Below are 18,259 nucleotides of genomic sequence, written 5' to 3' on the forward strand. Positions count from 1 at the left end.
ATCCTCCTCGTCTCTTTTACCGCCTGTTACAGCGGCAGCGAGTGTTTGACCCCCGACGAATGAAACCAAAGGGGAAGTGCTGGCGCTTCATTAGTCTGAAAGCCAAGACTGGGAGGCCGACGCCGCTGATGCCTTCAGATGTGGAGGCCTTTCTCACAAGCGACATCTGTGATATCTCACGGTTCTGACGTTGATTACAGCAATGTTCATTTATTCACGGGTCGAAAAAAAACGGCTATGACAGGAACATGAATGTAGCAGTGACGGCCTTTATGCCAGTAGTAACGCGTCTTTTGGTGTTGGTGACATGACTTCCTGTCTGTTTCCTGTCTCATGTTGTTTTGTGTCTCATCACTCACACCTGTTGCCATGCTAAATGATCTGTTGTACGTTTGTTACTGTTCTGTTACTTTGTTGACGGCACTCGGCTGCGATTTTGAGTTTCTATTGTTTTTCAAACTTAGATGTGGATTTTGCCCAGCTGCTGTGTGATCTGAGGTTTGAGCCTTGCATTCAGTGTTTGTCCTGCTTGAGCAGTGGTGTTCTGTCCGTTAATATCCGTGCATCTCGTTGTTCAGCCTGTAGTATTTCTGGTTCTCCGCGTCTAATTCAGTGGCTTAGTTTGTAAGCCCCGTCTGTCTGTGTGGCCTCTGCAGGACTAGCAGCTAATGTTAATATTTCCCAGTAGGGATTCTTGTGGGTCTGTCGGCCTCCAGTAGCCGCCCCTCCTGTTTTTGTGAGCGTGTTACACTTTGTAACAATACAAACATCACTGCTTTGTTTCTGAGGTGCTTCTAGATTTATAATCCTTCATCCTGAATAAAAACCCTCACCACTTAACCTCAGTTTGGTTAGAAGCAGAGGTATTTTAATACCGTATGTAAGACAGAGGGAGGTTTGACACTGACATATACACTCACTGACCTCATTTTTACAGCAGGTACACCTACAGCTGCAGTCAGGTTTTACCCAGTGCTCTAATTCTGTCATTCTAGAAGTGATTTTAATGCCTTGCCTCCCTTCATTTTTTTTAAATAGTGTCAAATTGACATAATATTAATGTGATTCAGTCCAGTACGACTCCAGCTCCCACTGTGAACTCAATCAAAAATTTAATACAATATACACTGTCTTCAATTGAAAAACTTATTATGTTGTAAAAATAGAATTAATAGCTGAGTGAATTCGCCCTTTCAACACAAACACAATCAAAGTAAGTATCTTGCTTTCAGATATGACTGTTATTTTATCACTCCAGACCACACTGTGTGTGTAACGTCAAGGACCGTTCACGCTGGAGTCTCGCCTATACATTGGTTTCATGACTGGTTTACAACTTTATTCCCTGTCCTAAAGCCAATTTGTGCAGATCACTGCTGTTTGTAGCGTCCCTCCCTCCAAACAACGGCCACGACCAGCAGCTGGTGCTCACAGAGGAGCGTTTAGGTGCTAAGGAGCTGAAATAGAGCTATGTGAATATTACACTCCTGCTTGGCAGCCGCTCGCTGTGTTGTGGCTGCTGAATACGTAAATTAGACCATAATATTTTTAGCTCAGCAACCTAAACCCAGTTTATCTGACATTTGAAAATATACAACCATCAGTTTGTTTTCTGTTTCACGCATCCAAATGCTAATGTGCGTCATTTCTGAAACATCCGGGGACTGTTTCATTATAAAAGGGAAGGTATTCACCATAAACGAGGAAATGTCAAGGTACTTTTTCCAAGGTAGGTAGTTGTTCCTGGAGCCATAGACTTCACACATGTCTTATTAACTCCTAAAACAAACTATGACACCGTCCTTTATAATATGTCTTTTGTGACTAGACCATGTGCACCCGTGTGGGCTGATGACTACGATGTCGCCATATGTATAGATCAGGTGTGCTGGGTGCATAATCGACTGTCTGGCACCAGTATTTGTTTGTTAGCATGAAGTCACTGCCGTCTCGTTTGCACATAACTGTATTTGGGGGAAATGGTCAAATTTCTGCTGAAATACAGAGCAAACTCTCTGGCGTGTGGGTGTCCGTGCGTGGGAGGGGGCGAGAGACGTCTCAGGCAATAATCATCCTCGCTGGCGTTGTTGACTCAGACCTGCAGGCTTCGACAGGTGAGCGAGCAGCGTTCTGTCGTGCTCATATCTCCTCATGAAGTAACATGGAGGACGTGTGGTTATGAACAGTGTGTGTGTGTGTGTGTGTGTGTGTGTGTGTGTGTGTGTGTGTGTGTGTGTGTGTGTGTGTGTGTGTGTGTGTGTGTGTGTGTGTGTGTGTTAAATGCTAGGTTGAACTCTAACGTGGCCTTTGTTGGACTGGAAACACTGACGCCCTTTTTTGTTTACTTTTTTTTTTTAATATCACTCTTGCCTGTTGTGACCATCTGTGGTTCAGCCATGGTGATTCATGTCTGCTAATGCTAACGCTAACGCTAACTACCCAGTTCTTCCTGTTTGTTCCCAACAAACAGTGTGTTTTTTGACAGACATCCACCAGGATGACTTGTACATGTGGCTGCTTTTGTCTGGATGCTGCTACACACCTGGCTGTGCTGAGGGTGAGTCACCCACAGTCCACCTGGTTTGTTTTATGAACGAGGCTCCGTCCAATGGCGACGTCATTACATTACGGTGCTGAGGCCCAAATGTCAGCATTGTATTTTGGACACGGTGTGAAGCCGCTGCATTTCACCATCCTCACCCGCTGGGAAGTTGTGCGTCCTCGTACGTCTGCGGAGGAATCGGGCTCCATTAATAAACATATCTGCACAGATCTGTGATGACGCTCGCGCCGGGATAATGACTAACTCTTCTTCTGTGCTGTTAATCCTCGAGGATTGGCTGCAGAGCTGGAGCACGAGGATGAGAACTGCCTACGTCAGCAGCAGCAGCGCCTTCCTTTTCATGCTCCTACAGGGGAGTGAGTGGAATTGAAATGCCGAGTGTGTCCTCTGCAGGTACGGAGATCAGAGCAGGCTGAGTACAGTGTGTGTGCGTGCGTGTCTGTGTGCGTGTGTGTGTGTGTGTGTGTTTGTGTTTGGGCGCGTGCGTCCGTGTGCACGTGTGTCCGTTTGTGTGTGTGTCTCAGACATTCCTTTGTCGTTCCGTTCCTTCCTGTCTCCCAGCATCCTGCATCGAGCGCCGCTTCCTCGCAGCAACGCCGGCGAATGCGTCCCCGGCCCAATTAGACACGTGACGCTGTGACGCTGTGAGCGCTGCTGCGCCTGACGCCCGGCGCCATTCGCACCTTATCATATCCCGTGCGGTCACTAATGAGAACTGTCCGAGGTGACAACGTTGGCGGCGGGGACGGAGTCACGTTTCCCGCCTGCTCTGTCAGCGCCTGATCTATCTGCCAATTTGTGGCTCCACGACTGTGGTCAAAAGGAAATGAGGCGAGGTGAATCATCTCACGCGACTTAACAAGGCCTTTGTGCAAGGACTTAATGTGTTTTCTAAGAAGTCTTGGCTGGTTCATATTAAAGTTCATACGCGTGGGCCGTGACAGGCGAACTTCACAGGTGTCAGACACTTTAACCCTTTCCAGTCCATCTGAATCTGACTTCTGATTTCAAACCAATAACATGTGAGAGGACTGTGGAGCAATTACGAGCTCCTACTGTAAACCTCTGGCCCTGAGCTCCTGTCTGGGGCTGACGGTGATGCTGCTGGGACACACGGGCCGTCCCCACGTAATCCAGTCTGACTTTGACAAAGACAAACACCAGCCACATCCAGAACCTTTGGGGGAAAAATAGGTCTGTGGCTCAGTGGAAGGAGGCAGGCAGCAATTCTGGCACATCAATGGAGGGGTTTCATTAAGTGTATGTGTGTGTGTAGGGGGGGGGGGCATTCCAGTATGAGTCACCCTTTGTTTATATCTTTAAGCTGCTTCTCTGTGTCTCTGTGCTGCCTCTTTTGCTGCGGTCTCTTTCTCTTTTCTGTCTCTTTCCATCTCTAATTGTTTTTTCTGTTTCTAAACGCGTGCTTGGACCGACTCGCCTGCCAGCCTTTGTGTGTCTGTGTGTGTGCATGTGTGCGTTTGCATTACAACTGTTCTGTGTGACAGAAAATCGATGTGTAAAAGCCCGTTTCTCGGTGGTGCTGACGTCCACGTTCGGTCATGACAGGAAAGCGCAGTGGGGAGGCGGGGCCTCGGCGCCTCGCTGGGTCGTCTCATTAATATGAGCCGCGACGCTGATGATGATGCCACTTACGACTTGGTGTCGGATGCCAAACGGCTGCAGCTGCTATTGTTTTTCTTTGGAGTTTCCACTGAGCAGACTTTTAGGAATCCCAACACAAAATGGTTGTTATTGACAGCGCTGCTCACTGTTATCAGCTTTGATAACGTTCTGCTCTGATGTGCAATCATCCACGGTGGCATTTGACCTTTTCTTGGCAGCCGCTGCAGCTATGACAGTAAATAATAATGGTTGTCACCTTCTCTAATGTTTCTTAGTGTTTCCTTCCTTTCGTTTACAGTGCATTTCTATATAATTACATTTCAAGCGCATTTCATTTAACAAAGCACACGTGCTGTATCTAATAAGACGCCACGCTGCCAATGAAATATGCAAATTCTTCTTCTGGGAAAAAAAGTGTATTTATGTTAACGATACAGTATGTGTGTGTAGGGGGGGGGGGGGGGGGGGGGGGGGGGGGGGGGGGGGGGCAGCTCCTCCCCAGCAGCTCCTGTTGTGATGTGCGTCATCCAAGAACCTTTTGAAGAGTCGCACAGTTCGAGTATTGACAGAGAGGCAGGATTCACACCCACATGTGCAGAGAGAGAGAGAGAGAAACACACTCGCACACACTTCTGCTCTCACTTCTCGCTATGTTTTTCACACTTGTTTTCATGCGTAAGCGCACACAGGCCAGCTCGCCTTCTCACCTGCTCGCTTACAGTCTCTCTGTGAACTCACACGCACAGTAAGCAGTATATTTAGTTGCGTATGAATCTTTGGACCGTGGCTCAGTACAAGCTGCATGGACTGTGCCAGTTGAACGCTACTTTACCTGAAACGCCTCCACATATAAGGAAGGTGCTCAGAATAGCACCTGCCGCTGGCTTTTCTGGAAGTCGCCCCCGCAGGAGCTCGTGGGACGTCGCAAAGCGGTCACGGCGGCGCCGATGGAAGACGAGTGTGCCTGGATGTGAGTCATCGCAGGCCTGAGGCACAGGGACGCCTCAGGGCGCCAGGGCAGGTGGACTGTGGTGCTGAGAAGGAGGAGGGTGTGTATCTGACACACGATGAATGCGTTGTGGCTCGACGCTGCTGTTTCAGCAGCCTATGAGTTGCTACAGCGATGCTCTGTGTCCAAGAATGTCACGTGGAATAAAATAAAATCTTTTCCTCCAAAGTATAGTCACGTCCCAAACTACTGGTACAGTAGTACGTTATACACAACAAATTACCTTGGTGAATGTGGTTTATTATGGAATTGTGTGAATGTAAATAAAAACTGAAAACTATACAACCAAGAAACGATTCACACCAACGATGACGCTGGGTCCCACGATCCTAAATACTAAATACTAAACGGTACTAAACAGCTTGTGCAGCCTCAGCGTTGTGTTGTGTTGTGTTACACACAACTATTCAGCTTTACCAAAAAACACAGATAGTAGTGAGTCACAGGGAAAGCATGTGCGTGCGCCACTGTGTGCGGTGGGTGTGTCCGGGCGGATATTAGACGGTCACGCTCCTGTTTGTGTGTAAACAAAGGGCCGCGTCCAGGAGCCTCGTCCGGTGCCTTTCTGTCACCGCCGCGTGTGACGTCACGCATCCACTCAAACAGGCTCCTGTAAGTCAGACGCCCGCGCGCAACAAGCACAACACATGGAACAGAGGAATAGGTCGCCGGAGATACTCGACGAGTCGCGGAATCCTGCTCGCGGTGAGTCACATGTTTCAGCCTCACCTCTGAGCACCGCTCCCCATTGTTAATGAAGCTGTCATCAGCTCTGCCCACGGGGCATGAAAGTGAATGCCTCATAAGAAACGACGGGAGGAATAATTCAGTCCTCACTCACAGTATTTGTTGATCCCACCCGCGTTCCTGAGCCTGCGTCACACAATGGAACATCTCTGAGTTTAGATGGAAATCTCGGGAAGCGTTATGAGCCAATATTCACTGGAACTGTTCAGGACGTCCTGGGTTTCTGGTGAAACCATTCTGCGCTGAATCTGCTTCACTTCAGTTTACACGCCTCTTTTAGACTCACAGAACTATTTGCTCCTAAATCTTTTCCATGCTCAAAATCTGAATGAAACCTGCCAGACTTGCTCAGTGCGTAAAATGTTTTTCGATGACATGAGAAAACAACAAGGAAGTTGAAGGAGAGGACTTGGAGAGGTTTTTCCCACTTGTTTGATTTCCTCACTGTTTCCTTGTACTTATTATTTTACATGTTCATTCAGGCACAGCAACGTTAACCAGTGAACCTCCATGCGTGGGATCCCATTTGCTACTGTACAGCGTCGTCATCACTAGAAGAACAGCTAGGTCACCCCCCCCCCCCCCCCCCCCCCCCCCCCCCCCCACGAGGCGCGTTGAGCCCTTGGCTCCGGGCTGAAGCCTGCTGGGAGGAAGCAGAAGCCGGAGACGTGAAGGAACAGATTGGCTGAGATTTCTCACTGTTGTCTGACTCTGCGACAGGCCTGTTTATGCAGGATGTTGGTGGGTAAACAGGAGGAATCAAGGGCTTTAGGCCCAGCCCGTCTGCTTCCTTCCTTCCTTCCTTCCTTCCTTGCTTCCTTCCTTCCTTCCTTCCATCTATCCTTGATTCCTTTCTTCCAGGATCCAATAAAAGGAATACAATGAAGGAAATGGGATTTGCAATGCTGTCACTGAGAGCAGATTACATTAAGCCTACTGTAATACACACTGCCAGAGAACAGAATTAACTCAAAGGAGCCCAGATTCTGGGATTTAGTCTGGTTCTATGTCTCGCTGAAATACTGACTGTGACTAACCTCAACTGATCTCCCATTAACAAGCACATGACACATGATTTTGTTCCGCTGCACCACTTGCCCGGAAACACTGCACACGTGACTACTGTACCCTCTGTGTGAATGCTCAGTGTGAGTCTGGATTTGCATTTTGAAATGATTTAAACAGACTAGTTTGACTGAGCCAGCGTACAGTAGGAAGTGACTCCTCTTCAAATGAATGGGCAACAAGACGTTTGTGTCAGTAAAGGAGAAGTAGTGTGAACGTGAGCATGATCTGCGTCACGTGGAAACGACACACACGCTGAACGCTCACCTAATATTTTTTTCCCATTCGTTTCTTTTGCAGCGACTCTGATGTCTGTGACGTGTGATTTAGTTTTGCTGTTGCTGCTGAAGCTATCGTTGAACGTTCCCCTTTAAAACGCTGCTCATGCTGGCAGGCCCTGAGCGTGACATCGTGACTCAAACGGGGCCTGTGGTGATGATTGCTGATTGCAGTTCGGTCGCACGCGCCACCGCCGCTGACATTTGTGTTTCCTCAGGAGAATGCTTTATTTAACAGCCTTCCACCATATCCACAAATGCTATAAAGTTCCCGGACTTGACCTCGACCTCCGCATCCACTGGGGAAACCTCGGCAAACGGTAATAAGCCTCACCATGCACCTGACTGCGGTTCACTAGTTCCCTTTTTTAAATGACATACGTAAGTTAGACATCTGTGAACTGTCATGGGGAATTTACTGTGCAAACGAAAACTACCTCCTCCTGTTACAGGGGAAGTAAATCAAACCACGGTGTAATTAAAGGTGTGAAACTGAAACGTCAGAGGACGTTTCAATCAACAGCTTAAACAGTTATTACTATTTCATTACACATACATAACCAATAACACATGACCGGTCGTTAGCTACGTGTGTCTTATGTAACGTCAGCTTTACTGTTTGCATTAGCTGATGCTAATAATAACGTGGCCGCTCTACATGTTTGTTCAGCTCCACAAACACAATTAATTTTTTCGAATTCGGGGAAGACTGTTCATTTGAATGTTTTCATTATGCTTCACTCACAGGCTTGTTCCCATCACGTGTGGTACTCGTGTCAGACTCATATCAGAGAGAAGACATTATGAAAATGCACTTTTCACCACAGCAGCATGTACGTCCTGGACGACCTGTGAAATGATTGATGGTTCCGGACGCCCACGCAGGACAGACTGAGCCCGAGCTGATGAGAACGCTCTCCCCTCGGGGTTTATTGTCGCAGGTTTTTAAACAAAAAGGCTGCAGCGGGAGAGCGCTAACTTTAACCCAGCACCACTCATCTCGGCGCTCGCCGTCTCATTTTCACCAGCGACGCCGAAATCACACCGAAAAACACAGCAATCATCTCACTGGGGGCTCAGCGTGACCTCAGACAGCCATCGCCGCCGGGGTCGGCAGCATCATTACCGCGCTCACGATGGCAGCTGCTAATAGGAGAGCGAATGCAGGTGGGAGGTGACTCATCAGGTGAAGCCCGATCCCTGCAGCCGGATTAAATGGCCTTTATCTAAAGCGAAGCACGGCGTGTGCACGGGGGATGGGAGAGGGTTGATGGTGTACAGTAGGTACGGCTGGATGCGGGGGGGGGGGGGGGGGGGGGGCGGCGAGACGCGGCGCGAGCGGAGCCTGGAGTCTATTTGAGTTGACATTTATTAGGTTTGCAGCGGAGCAACAGGTGAAACACAGTGCAAGTTAGGGGGGTGAGTCAACAGGCAGGTAATTGCCGTCGAATGGGCTAAAAGAGGCTTTTAAGGTATCAGCTGTCACCGAGGAAGAGTGTTGGTGGGCTGGGGGTGGCCACTGACTCATGCTGCTTGTTCACCCGTGCTACTGTAAGTGGGGGCGCCTCCGTCCTTTACACACTCTAAAAACAGGAGCACTCAAATGATAATGAATCAGAGCTGCATGTAATGTGCAAATAGGACACGTTCAACCAGGTAAACTTCAGATAAATAGAGTAGAATAATATAAATTTATGACAAACCCAGTAGTTTTTTTCTATTTGGCCTCTTGTGATATATATAGTTTTTATTATGTGAGTAAATGTTTTATTCATTATGATAATTATGGGGCTACTGACTCATTCCTTCAAACGCGTGTTCGTCAGTCTGAACTTCAAACTAGTACCTTTAGGTGTGCGTGCGTGCGTGCGTGCGTGCGTGCGTGCGTGCGTGCGTGCGTGCGTGCGTGCGTGCGTGCGTGCGTGCGTGCGTGTGTGTTCACTTGAACCTTTTCACCTACAAAACGCATCAGCATTCATCTAGTTTGCATCAGCACTTCAGTGCCAGCAACGCGTCCTGTGGCGCCATGTTCACGGCTCATTACTTTTGAATATGAACCGAAACAACTGACATGATTCAAATTACGCTTGCGATGTTTATGAAACATACAGTGCTGCTATTTCTCTCTCCAGGCAGCTGCTCACAGAGCAACAGGTGTCCGTTGCGTTTAGCTGCAAAATAATGTTACAGATTGAATTCCTCCTCTTCTTTTACACCTTAGATAAAAAATATTCCATAGAATACAGTGTTTTTTCTGAAACCCGGGCCTCAGGTTTAGAAGGAGCTGTAACACACTATTAAGCAGCTCTATGCTGTCCCACCCGGCTCCGCTCTGCAGGGAGACGTCTGCCCCGTCCCCTCCAATGATAACAGGCTCCGCCACTGATTGGATTCAGGTAGAAGGGCTCATTTACAGGCATTTTACAGGCCATTGAGCTCCTCCTTAATGAGCAGTGGAGGCTTTCGCATGGTGACTCCCGTCTGCACGTTGGTGGAAGATCACAGATAACCCGAACCTGTCTGAGTGGACCTGCTTCCACCTGCATGTGTCCATCCGTAGCGGCCATTAGCGCGCGTCAGTGGCCTGACTTTCCAGAGACAGGAAATTACCCGTCGGTCGTTTTGGCTGAGCTGCTGTTTACAACATGACGAACAAACACAAATTGATTCGCTGCCGTTTGCAGGCGACTCGTGGATCAAGCCTGACCGGTCACGGCTGCGTGAATCAGATAACGCTGCTGCTACTACGATATAAAAAAAAAAAAAAGATGGCTGAGCGAAAGCCCTGTCTTCGGGTGAGTCATCGTTGTCGCAAGAGTTTGGTGGTGAGTTTATTCTTCACTCTGCTGTGTTTGCATCGGCTCTTTGTCCTGCCTCAGCCAGCGGTTTCACATCTTCCCAAGAATGAGAAACTGAAACTGGGCCTGTTCAGGCTGAGTGGGTGGCGACGCGGCGTCAAGATGGAAGCGGACAGGAAACGGGTGCGTCCTGGTTCAAAGGCGGCGGAAGACTCACCGTTTTACCTTCATTTCCATTGAAAACGGTATTTTATTATTTTTTTGATGGATTTTCCGGCCCACAAGCCCTCGTCCTATTAATCCCGTAAGAACCGAGGGGATAATGATTGCGTTAAATAGGCTTTTCCTTCCGCGTGTGAACTCTTTGTGCTGCTCGTCTTTATGTCTGCTGTCAAATGGATCAGCGTGTCCCCGAGCACGAACAGAAATGACTGTGAGGACGGTCCCCGGAGACATTTTCTGACTGATTCGCCGCTGCTTTGTGTCTGTTTCTGTGAGTGTGACTGCGCTGGGCACGGGCCACGAGCTGTGACGGACTTTTTCTCGGTCATCATTTCTCTCTCTGGGTGACTCAGAAATGGGAACGCGTTTCTCACCAGACTGACTCACGCGGGACATTTTGATCATCCCCTCAGTGGCCGCCATGAGCCGCTGGTTGAAAGGAACCAGCGTCAGTCGCCACAGCGCGTTTCTGCTCCTCTCGGTCATTTCCACGGCATCCTGTTGGAGAAAAACGTTCAGATAACCTGCAGTAAAGTGTCCATCACCGTTTCCAGGGACTGAAGATAAAGCGCTGTGATGCCAGATAACACAGCAACCTCCAGGGGCCTGGTGGAGCTCCTCCACAGATCAGGAGATCAAAAATGGAGGCTTCTTTTTATTTTTCATGTACCAGCAGCCAAGATGGTGACTGTTTGCTCAGACAATGTATTTCACTCCGATTTCTTTATTCTACCTTAAATCACACCCCGTTGTTTGGAACAAACAGTGCTGAACAGGAAGCATTTTTTCCCGCTGACATCCACACGCTCCCCACACGTCCTTGTTGTTGATCCTGGTGTGTCATGGTGAGCCACAGACACAAACCTCCCACCACAGTTTCACAGCAATAGGCCAACACTTCACCCGTGTTTGCATACTGAGTTTCTGCTTCAGCTTATGTTGGTTCAGGAGTGGGTTTTATATTCTGTTGTTCATCGTGCACTTTTTAAAGGACGATGGGTTCTACTCGTTTCCTTGAAACATCAGTTCCTTTCTGCCCCTCGTCCCTCATCCTGTGTAGGATGCAGCCACTTCACCACCATTGGAATTCAAGTGTCGTTTATTGGCCCTTGTGTGTCCTTCCTCCCCCGTCCCTCCTTCCACCACTCCAGCCTCCCACCCCACCCACAGACAAGTCTGATCAAGAAGCAGCGGCTCCTCGTAATCAAGGCAGCAGGTTATCAAGATAAAATTAGAGCCTCGTTCCATCAGATAGCTCTGTGGGTAGGAAGGAAGGAGCGAGAGGGGCAGCGGGGGAGGAGTGCCTGCAGCAGTAAAGGATGTGACAACTAAACTCTTCTCACTGAGTCACTTGGTCGCGGTGGCAGCCTGGGGAGTGGCAGCCAGCAAAAAAAAAAAAAAAAAATCACAAGAAAATGAGAGTCCGACCCCCCACATCCTGCTCCCCGTCTTTTTGCCACTGATTAGGGGAAGTTAGAAGGAGACAGACAATGTATGAGTCAGGCCTGCTCCAACATCAGCTCCTCTGACAGAGTCTGAGGATGATATGGGAAGAGGAAATGTCAAACTGACTGTTGGTGAAGTCATGGATTGATGTGTGTGTGAGCGTGTGTGTGACACACAAGCACCACGATCAGACGCACACAGGCCTCAATATACAGCTCATGATCCGTGTGGCTGATGAAATCACACAGGATTTGATTGTCTGTTTATCATCTGGAGTCTAATGACAAATGATGTGACAAGTCAGGGTGTTTCGTGCTGCGGTCGTCAGTAGGCAGCGAAAAATAAACCTGATTCACTGCACGCGTCTGCACAAAGACATCTTCTGCCCGGCGCTCAGATTTCCAGACCCAGCGCCGACGAGCGAAGGCAGCAGTGGAACAGATCTCTCACCTGTGAGTCTACAGACAAATGAATAACGTTGATCACAGACAAGAGATTCAAATTGTGATGGCGGCACTTTCGCCTTCAGGTTCAAAGAGTGTGGAAAACTGCTCTCACTGGAAAAATGTTTTGTTTGGTTTGTTGCAGGAATAAGAAGAGGTTCTGAATGTTTCGTTCCATGCCAGCAAGTCCCAGCACCAGCAGCAACAACTATAACAACTATACATGTCTGGAAATAAAAGCTGGAACCCATCAAAGCATGCACGCCTGCCTTTAAGCAGGGGCCACAGCTGCGCATCAGGGATCACTGCAGCCCATTTGCTCTCTTCTCGGCCACACCTGCTCCCTGTGAAAACATTATGCGCGTGTGTCATGAGTAGGTGAGCGCATGTGTGTGTGCGTGAATCCGACTATACGTGCTTCCTACGACGTGGGCACTCCCCAGACGCCACCTGCTCCCACAGCGCCTGTCTGGTACATCTTTCCATTCCTGCCTCTGTCTTTCCGTCCGCTGAGTGGGAGAGCGCCTGCGTCAGCGTGTACTTCCAGGTGTGTGTGTTGTTGTCTTTTGCATCGTGTGTGTGTGTGTGTGTGTGTGTGTGTGTGTGTGTGTGTGTGTGTGTGTGTGTGTGTGTGTGTGTGTGTGTGTGTGTGTGTGTGTGTGTGTGTGTGTGTGAGGTTCCAGCAGGTTTAATCTCAGCTGAGTGGATCTGGCTTTGTGCCTCCCACACAGGTGATGAGTGGGGGGTGGAGGGTGGGGGTGGATGGAGGCTGAGGTAAGAGGGACAACGGGGGATGAGAGGAGCTGCAGGAAGACAGACACAAGAGAGGGGAGGGTGTAACTCTTCTTTTATGGTCCTTAATACAATCATTTAAAAGTGTATCTCTAGTTATTAACACACACACACACTCATTATTTATACGTGTTTGATGTTAAATTTGCTGCATTGTCTGTATTTTTCTTGTGTATTTAAACCTTCACCGTGCAGAGCTTCACCGCTCCCACTGGATTCATTTTTTATAGTGTGTTGACACATTACTGTGCTGGACTGGTCAGATGGTGACTCATCGTGGTCTGATAGTCACCGATCAGGAAGCCATGGTACTGATGCAGTCATGTTTGTTGTGCTGCATACTGTAGATGTGACTGAGCCAACTGGGTCTGCTGTTCACAGTGAGATCCGTTATCGTCGATGATGCTCTGTGATTTCACATGCTCAAAGGCCGAACGCTTCACTTGGAGTCGGTTGATGTGAATGTGTGACGCTTGGTTTTGTGTATTGCGCTCACTGACCACGGGCCTCAGTTCACGCACGCTTTCACCCTTTAAACACACACAGTTGCAGATGCATTCAGTAGTTGGTAGGAATGTTTTCAAGAATGTGCTTCCTTGAACAACAAAGGTCTGTTTGCCAGGCATCAGGAAATTCTCAGAAGCCACTGGAGGCTGTTTTGCTTCTAAGTCAATTAGATTGTTCCTTCTTTCCCCGAGTGAAAACCCCTACAACGATGTGTGAGTAGGAAAAGGCGTGGTGGGTAACTTCCAAACGGACATTTAGACAAGCTTTCGAACCTGACTTATACCTTTCGTTACTTCTCCATCTGTATTATCATATTTCACAGATGTGCATCCTCTGGTTTTAAACATACTGTACTGAGAGGCAAAGCGACAGGTTCACAGCCGCTGAGGCTAAAACGAGTTCTCCACAGAGGCCATGATATTAAAAATATTCTAACCAAGGCACCTTGCATTCGCACAACAACCCTTTTCGCTCGTCCCTGACGTACGCAGACGTAAATGGTTCATGCTGGGATTTATTCTGAAGTTGGTGATCCACTGGCTGACTCATCACCAAAAGGCTTAAATTGATACTGCTTGCCTACTCTAAGCAACATTAACTCCACTGGAGATGCAAACACCAGCTACTCCCCTGGGTTTATTTATCCTCTGCCTTTCTTTCTCCATAACAATACAGTCACCTGTGTGTGTGTGTGTGTGTGTGTGTGTGTGTGTGTGTGTGTGTGTGTGTGTGTGTGTGTGTGTGTGTGTGTGTGTGTGTGTGTGTGTGTGTGTGTGTGTGTGTGTTGTGCACTAAGCTGGCGAGCCTCAGAGGAAGGCACAGAGGATGTAAAGGTGAACAGAAGCTTGACTGCTTCTAAAGGATGAGCTCATGTTTTTAATCTAAACCTGACACAGACATATATACAAAAAAAACAGAGCAAAGATCAGTTTCCACGTGTCTAAAAATAAACATGCAACATGCACAATTTGCCTACAAATGTCAACATAAAAAACACATCAAAGCAAAAGATTTCCTACAGACAAAGATTTTGACTTTTTATTATTTGTGTGTTTTGCCACATTTCAAATCAGCTGTGGTTTTTAATAAGCATAACTCTGTGACGAGTAACTAACACCAGTAATAATCACTATTACCAATAGTGGAACTGGACTGTTTGCGTGGAACTGAAACTACTACTAGGGTTCGGTATTTCTGTAACCCTGCTTTCCACTAACAGCCCACACTGCTGACATAAAACACTCAGTATTGCAACACGTTGTAGGTGCAATGCGCCAAATATTCTTGTTGGCACCTCAAGCAGGACATGAGTACATGGTGTTCCTCAATTCTGCGTAAGGACACAGGACATATACTGTATCCACTATGACGTAGGGCTTGCAGCCAGCTTTCCTGGATTGTCATCCGTCATGAAGGCTTCCACAGATCTGCATGCCCACCTGTGTTATTTTAAGCGACGCGATAAACATGGGCCCTTCTATTTAACTCCTCTTCAATAACCAGGTCACGCCGTGAGTCATGGTACAGTACAGAACACAACGGCTTTCTGCTTTCCTTGCAGATACGGGATCCTGACGAGCCGGGGGAGTGGAGCATCTGGCCATGCGATCGGGTTCGGGCTTCGCCGCTAACGCGCCGCAGCGTGCTTTGAAAGCGTCCGGCTCTGCAGTGCGTTCCCACATCACGCATCTCTGCATCACAAACAGCACAAGCCCAGTTTGCCACCACCTGAGCCCTGAAATGTTTCTACGCCATGAAAGTTCCTCGCGGGGCTTTTATTTTGAACAATAACAATGAATAGAGAAAAGATGAACTGCCATCTGCTTAGGGTGATGAGCACACTCTGTCTCTGTCTCTCTCTCCGTCTCTCTCTCTCTCTCTGTCTCTCTCTCTCTCTTTCTCTCTCTCTTCCTGCTTCTCTTGCCCAAGAGTCTGGCTGGCCTCAAAGAGCCATGACGTGACGGTGAGCAGTGGGTGGAAATGGGGGTTGAGTCAGGCGTTTGAAGGAGCAGTGTGTGTGTGTGTGTGTGTGTGTGTGTGTGTGTGTGTGTGTGTGTGCGTGTGTGCGTGTGTGCGTGTGTGCGTGTGTGCGCGCGCCATCGGGGGCCATCCTATCATGACTTGGACCCAGGAATACCGAGCATTCTCCTCTCACATTGGCGAGTTGGCAGCCTCTCGTTGACTGGATGGAGTCTGAGTGTGCGGTTACTCATGGCGCTGACATTTGTTATTGCTGTCTCCGATCAAAAACAAGAGCCAGCATGTGACTGCATTCAGCAGCACTCCTTCGCATACTTGGTATTAGAGACAAGGCGAAGGCAGGGTTCCAGTCGCCGGGTGGTTTTTGGGGGAGTCCTCTTGTTCACTATGACTTCCAAAGGCCCACGCATGCGCATACACAGCGGTGCTCCATGTGGCACATGCCAAGCGACAAAGCTTCTCCTCCAGCTGTCTGAGCATTTTGATCCATACCGTAATGAATTAAATGTTTGTTATTAGGTAGGTTTATCTGGCTTCAACCTAACACAGCAACACTACATCATTTTTCATCAGGGGCCATAAACTGTTGCTATGGGTTATTACTTTTCATATAGTCATTGTGTGATTTTTCTTCCAGAAGTAAAATATTTACTTCAAGCTATTTGTGGTTTCTGCGCTGAAACTCCTTGTTTGGCAGATTTTTGGTACCAACTGGAATTCCAGTCCGCTGTCCTCAGTGGTCAGCTGAAGTGAGATGACTAATGTGGGCCTTATTGGGAAACAGCATCATCATCTGGAGGCTCCGTCAGCAAACCAGGAAGCACCTGTGCAGCGGCGGGGGCAGCGTGGTGAGCGGGCGAACACATCCCAGAGAAGGTGGCCCATTGTGTTCAGGGCTTTTTATAAGTTGCATGGAAAACGGGGGAATTCTGGACAGGAAGCGACTCGATGCAGTCAAATACCACATCACTGCAATCAGCATTATTGTACGGTGAAAACAGCACAAAACAAGAAAAACAAGCACGTCTGCAGTGTGATTCATTCGTCAACACCAATTGTAAACAAGGCTTTATATTTATTTTTTGAAATATGAGGGGAAATATTTCTACAAACTGGAAAAAAATGGTGTTGTAACTGGTGTTACACCCACCTCCCAGCATCTGCTTTTCCTTTTTATCACAGAACTTGAAATGTTAAAGTTCAGCAGCCAGAACACTTAGGCTGCAAATAGTAAACAGTGACAGTGAACCTCAGGGCACAGATTTAAAAATAAAAAGATTTTTCTAGATCTTCTTTTTCGGATCAACGGGAAAAAAAAATAGCTGAGGCAGAAAATGTATTTTTATACTAGCAGAACTAAACCAGATAGCTGTGCAAGCTTAAGCTTTTCTTGAAAACATGGGGAATTGCTAAACTACTGTCAGTGGAGCAAGTCAATGTAAAATAACAAGCAACTTAACTGTACACAATAATAAAAAATATGGAAAGCTGCTAACACCACAGATCGCTGTGAGTGGAATGCTTACACTGCAGCTCCCTGATTAGAAACATCAGCTTTTAACATCATTATTATTGTGTGTGTGTGTGGGGGGGGGGGGGTCTTGGATCGCCTTTGATGTTTATCTAAATCCATTCCATCATCAGATCATCGAGGGCTTATTTGTCCTGTCACTGTGGATAACGGGCTCTTTACTGTTCGACACAGCAGAGGTTGTTCAGCACACAGTGAAATGCTGAGACTGTTTGTTCTGAGTGTCTGTGATAATCTGTGGGATTACAGGTGATGGGGTCATCATCTACTGGTGAGTGAGACTGCAGTTCACAAGGCTTAAACATGCAGCACGTATTGTATTATTATCAAACATTGTTGAATGTGGGCCTGTATATTTTCTTGACTAATGGACTAAACGTGGGGCAGCGCGGTGGTGCAGGGGTTAGTTTAGCATTCTCACAGCAAGACGGTTGATTCCAGGTGCCTGCGTTTTCTCCAAGCACTGAGTGGATTAAATGGACGGCTGGGGTCAACGAGAAAAACATTATGAGGCCACAACTACATGTTAAAAAGTGTTTACTCGAAATTGATTTTACTAATAATCAAATGATGTGATGAAATTTTTCTTAGTTTTTTATTTATCTTTTCTATTTTCCTATCATTTCTTGTGCATTTTTAGTTACCATTGGTGGTAACCATAGTGACCCACTGACACCACTGGAACAAGACGATGGTGTACAGACACAGAAAGTGTTCAAATGAGGAGCAAGTTGATGCCTCCTTTGTTGTTAGTTGCAATTGACACCAACAAACTGGATGGTGGACCTCCCCGCTCATGGGCAATGATGTCACAGGCCCAGATTAGACTGGGCCATATGGCACTTTGCCTGCCTTCCCTCTAATCCTTAGCTGCTCTCCAAGCATGTCTCCACCCTCCGCCCCGTCCAAGTCATCTCACAGAGCATCCGTTTATTGTCTGCTTTTAACGCCTGTTTATCCACTTCAGTTTTCATTATCCACTTTGTTGTTTGTTGTTGTTCATTATTATTTATTTATTTAAAGACATGTTTTGAGCGATCAAACTGTCGACCCTCAGGTTTGTGAACAACCTGTTCTACCCAGTGGTCCACATCCACCCCCGATACCGTTAACCAGGACTGTTTTTGTCTTTCTGTCTCTGTTTTGCTCTCATTATCACTCCTACAGATTTATTAGTAGACCAATATGATGTAACACACATTTGTTGTATTCGTTTGACCAATTTGACCTCTGAACTCCTGTCACAGATTGCGTG

The 18,259-nt window shown here is 47.6% G+C and overlaps 1 long non-coding RNA gene across 1 annotated transcript; it reads left to right on the forward strand.

The window, feature by feature from the left end:
- The first annotated feature begins 10,889 nt into the window (after positions 1 to 10,889).
- Positions 10,890 to 16,999, forward strand: LOC129604561 (uncharacterized). Its single transcript, XR_008695569.1, has 3 exons — positions 10,890 to 12,203; positions 12,340 to 12,741; positions 15,055 to 16,999. It is a non-coding gene; the product is annotated as an uncharacterized LOC129604561 (long non-coding RNA).
- The last annotated feature ends 1,260 nt before the right edge of the window (positions 17,000 to 18,259 follow it).

Source organism: Betta splendens, chromosome 1 (genome assembly GCF_900634795.4).
Source record: "Betta splendens chromosome 1, fBetSpl5.4, whole genome shotgun sequence".
In the NCBI taxonomy this organism is placed as follows: Eukaryota; Metazoa; Chordata; class Actinopteri; order Anabantiformes; family Osphronemidae; genus Betta; species Betta splendens.